Source organism: Pteropus vampyrus, unplaced genomic scaffold (genome assembly GCF_000151845.1).
Source record: "Pteropus vampyrus isolate Shadow unplaced genomic scaffold, Pvam_2.0 Scaffold529, whole genome shotgun sequence".
NCBI lineage: Eukaryota > Metazoa > Chordata > Mammalia > Chiroptera > Pteropodidae > Pteropus > Pteropus vampyrus.
The window spans coordinates 734,749-738,706 of record NW_011889310.1 but is presented as its reverse complement, the minus strand read 5'-3'; the positions used below and the strand labels follow the sequence as shown (position 1 = coordinate 738,706).

Genomic DNA, 3,958 nt, shown 5'->3' with positions numbered 1-3,958 from the left:
AGCATGCCTGGGAGGCAGTTTCTTGCTGTCCCCATTGTATAGATGAGCAAGCATTGATCCAAGGCCACGTAGGGACCAGCACAGGTGGCGCCAAGAACCGCTATTCCAAACCAGGCTTGACTGACCCCGGAGCCTGAGACTGCTGCTTCCCGGCATACCACTCAATGCCCAGCATCATGCCAGGCACAAAGCAGACATCCAGTTGGCACCCTAGGCTAGCTCTGGTCCCTCCGTCCCCACCCCTTTAGTCCCATCACAGCTCCAGGGACAGCATGCTCCCTCCAACCATGGGCATAATAAAGAGTACTGTCCCCAGCTCGTCCTCCCCCGACCCAGGGCAAGCCCAGTGTGGGCACACCTCAGAGAGCCCAGAGAGACCAAGCCCCTCCTGAACCACCCAGGGTGGGCTCCTCGGGCTGTGGGCTGGTCCCTGGGCAAACAGTGTCCTTTGCTTGGGTGGTGGCTGCTTGTTTTCTGTCTCTCGTTCATGTTATTTTTAGCACACTTTGCCAGCTCTCTCTCGGCCTTGGCAGAATGAGAGCGTGCCCAGGGAAACTGGTGGGCACATTAGCGAGGCAGACGGCCCAACGGGTCCACCAAGGGGCTGGGAGGCCAGTGGAGAAATTATTTCCTTGGCTCCATCTATTTATTGGCGTGCTCAGAGACTGCTATTTATATTTTAACCCTCCAGGGACAGTGGTGAATCTCTGGATAAAAAGAATTGGTGTCTTTGCAGCCTTGAAAGTAAGAAATAATCTGTAGTCACAGACCTGGCCAAGACTTCCAAGGGTGGGAGACTGAGCGGGTGCGGCCCCCCACAAAGGCCCAAAGAGTAGCAACAAGCTCTGTGTTCTCACATGTTAATGAGGCTATTGGTGGTGAGGATGAAGATAAGCAAAGGGGGAAAAAAGCCTGTGAAAAATCTGTTCAGTAATTACAAAAGGGTTTCACACCTGGGAAAACAGGGACTCCTCTCCACCCCCTCCCCCACCCCAGGAGCTGCAGAAGGTGCTGGAGGCCCCATGGGAAATGAAATGGCCAGGCTGGGGCCAGTGCCAGGGCCAGATTTCCTGCCCTCTGCGGAAAAGTGGCGTTTGCAGGCTTAGAAGCCCACTCGCCCCCTGCCCCAGGCCCTGGAAGGGTCCATGGGGAGTAAACCACTCTGGCCCAGCTCCCTCTGCGCAGCTGGTAAGCCAAGGCCAGCTCAGTCTCTGGGCCTCAGAGGCCCCTGTAGGGTTGGTGCAGGAAGGGAGTTGAATGAGCCTCTCTTTAAGGGAGGGCCATTCCAGCTTGAATCTACCCTGAACCCACCACAGCCTCCCCAGAGGGGCTGACAGGTGGGAGCAAGACCACCTAGGGGTCAGGCTGAGGGTGGGCAGCAGGGGTCGGGGAGGGAATGCCAGACTCCTGCCTCCATCTCAGCCCAAGCTTAGGGCCATCATCGAGGATCTGAACCTAGTTTTTCAAAGCAAACTTCTAGATATTAGGACATGTCCACCGTGAGCTGTTCGCATCCCGGACACCCTTGTATTTAGTTTAGGATGTTTGGGGACTCTTATCAATAAGCATTTTAGCAATATGCAGCGGACTGCTTGTGGTTTTAGGAGCGCTGGCTGCCGTCTCTGCAGCTTACTAAGGGGAGACAGTTTAAGGATGTGTGTAGACATAACTGAGTTCTCCCTGAAGCAGGCATCTCAGAACTTAACTGGAGAAAACTAACCCAAAGCTGGCACCCCTCCCAGGAGAGTTTGCCTTGCTAAGGGGACCCAGCGATGTGCATTTCAATTCCTGGCGGGGGGCCGGGGGCTGGGATTCTGAGGAGTCTGACAACTCTAAAGCTCTTGTTTGCCACACGCGGGCACCAGGCGCTCCTTCTGTCTGTCCCTCTAGATCCATGGGAGGGGAGGAAGCCCTGCACTGCCACTCAGTCCCATCCTGCCCTGGCGCCTGATTAAAGCTCAGGTTTAGCACAATTAACATCTCCAGCCCATAGTTTATGGCTAAATCTCCATACATCACAATCTAAAAGCAAACATTTGCCTTCGATAGCTCTAATTTATGCATAGAATCAGTTTACTGTTCACGTCTTAATTACTGTTTTTTTGAATAGCTTCACAGCACAAAATCAAAGCCTGCTGAGTTTTATATTATAAGCTGCAACTTACTTTCTTGATTTTTTTTAACATTAAACATCTAATTAATCCATATAATCTGGCTACTTTATGTTTAAACCTTTCATGCTCATAAAACAAACTGAATGAAAATATAGCTGTGGGGGCTAAAAAAAAAATGAGTACTTTTCCTCCTACCTTCTAAATTCTTCTAGCTGGGCTACTAATCAAATTAACAGAGGCAGATTAACAAGAGAAAATCAAATGTTTTAATACATGCTCATGGGGAATTCACATAAGCATAGAAATTCCAAAGATGGGAGACAACATCAGGTATATAAGACATTTTTGGACAAAGTAGAAAAGGGGACAAGAACACTTAGATTTCAGAAGTGAGAATGGGCGATTTACAGGTAGTTAGTTGACAGAAGAACGGAACAGAAGTGTCACAGACATTCTTGCCGGGCAACTCGAAAACAATGGGACCCAGGGGGCATCTAGCTAATAGGCGCCTGCCTGATGTCTTTATTTACCAAACTTAATTCAAATTAGGCTAAGGCAGCATTCTAAGATTTCCTTCCTGAAGCAGGTTTCTGTCTGAATCTCTTAAGCAAGAAAGGCAGAAAGGTCAAAGGTCCTTTCTGAGCCTTGTTTCTTGAAAAACAGCTTAAAATCAATATCCCGAAAAGCAGCTCCAGGATAGCAAAATTTTTGTTCCCTTCATAGCTAATTTGTATAGAAGCTTCTTATTCTTTTTTTGTCCTCTCTCTCTTTTGTCAGATATATCAGCAAATAGATGGTGAGAACAGAAAGACTGGAAAACAAGAAAATGAATGAAATTCCAGTCACAGGTATGTTAAAGGAAATTTACTGCCCTAGGAAAATGTTAATATTCATGAGTTAACACATTGTTGAGGAGAAACACCTTTCTTCCTCTGGCACTCATTTCCGAAAGTGTTTGTCTTGTTTATGTTTGCTTGACTTTGGGTGGTAAACACACAACACAATATACAGATGTATTATAGAATTGTGCAGTTGAAACCTATATAGTTTCGTTAACCAATATCACCCCGAGAAATCAAATAAACAATTCAAACTGACTTTTTTAAAAATTAGTAATCATGCTTAAAAAAAAAAAAAAAGTCTATGGCCTTGCCACCCTGAACAAGCCTGATCCCGTCTGATCTCAGAAGCTAAGCAGAGTCGGCCCTGGTTAGTACTTGGATGGAAGACCACCTAGGAAGACCAAGTGCTGTAGTCGTAAAAAAAAAAAATTAAAAATAAGGGATTGTAAGATTACAAGGTCCTTGCAATCTGTGAGGTCAACCAAGGGTTGTCTTGCCTAAAAAATAAAAATAAATTAAATAAATAATTTTAAAAAAAGAAGTGTTTTGAGGGGATCCCTTTGGCCCAGCACAGTTGGGTGAGGGCCCAGCAGCCAAGCAGTGCTGGGCACAGGTCACAGACATAGCAGAGCCAGCTCCTGCCTACCCCAAGCCTCCCTTCTCCTTAGCAGAGCCTCCTACCAACCGCCTTGTGAGGCTGCCTTTCTTCACAGCATCCCTGCCATGATGGACTAGTGAGCCAGGACAGGGCTTGTCTGAGGCCCCTCAGATAGCCTGTGAAGAAGCCAGGAGGCGATCTGAGAGCTACCTGAGAGCTTTTGGCCTCTGGCTCAAAAAAAAATCCCGTGGGATTTAAGTGTGTCCAGGTGCATCTCTGGGCCTTGCAGACACATCTCATTTTGGCAGCCTCCACTGCCCTCCTCTCTCCAGCCCTGTCAGTCTCCACCTCCCGCCTTGGCTGGGAATCTTAATCCCAAGAAACAAAGAGGCTATTTAGGTGCA

The 3,958-nt window shown here is 47.8% G+C and overlaps 1 long non-coding RNA gene and 1 pseudogene across 1 annotated transcript in view; both read left to right on the top strand.

Moving 5' to 3' along the window:
- The first annotated feature begins 2,889 nt into the window (after positions 1 to 2,889).
- Positions 2,890 to 3,958, top strand: part of LOC111733138 — a 6,770-nt gene continuing 5,701 nt past the window's right edge. The window contains exon 1 of the long non-coding RNA XR_002777853.1: positions 2,890 to 2,962. This is a non-coding gene — a long non-coding RNA (uncharacterized LOC111733138). The remainder of the gene's footprint in view (positions 2,963 to 3,958) is intronic.
- On the top strand, positions 3,254 to 3,372 carry LOC111733142 (annotated as a pseudogene).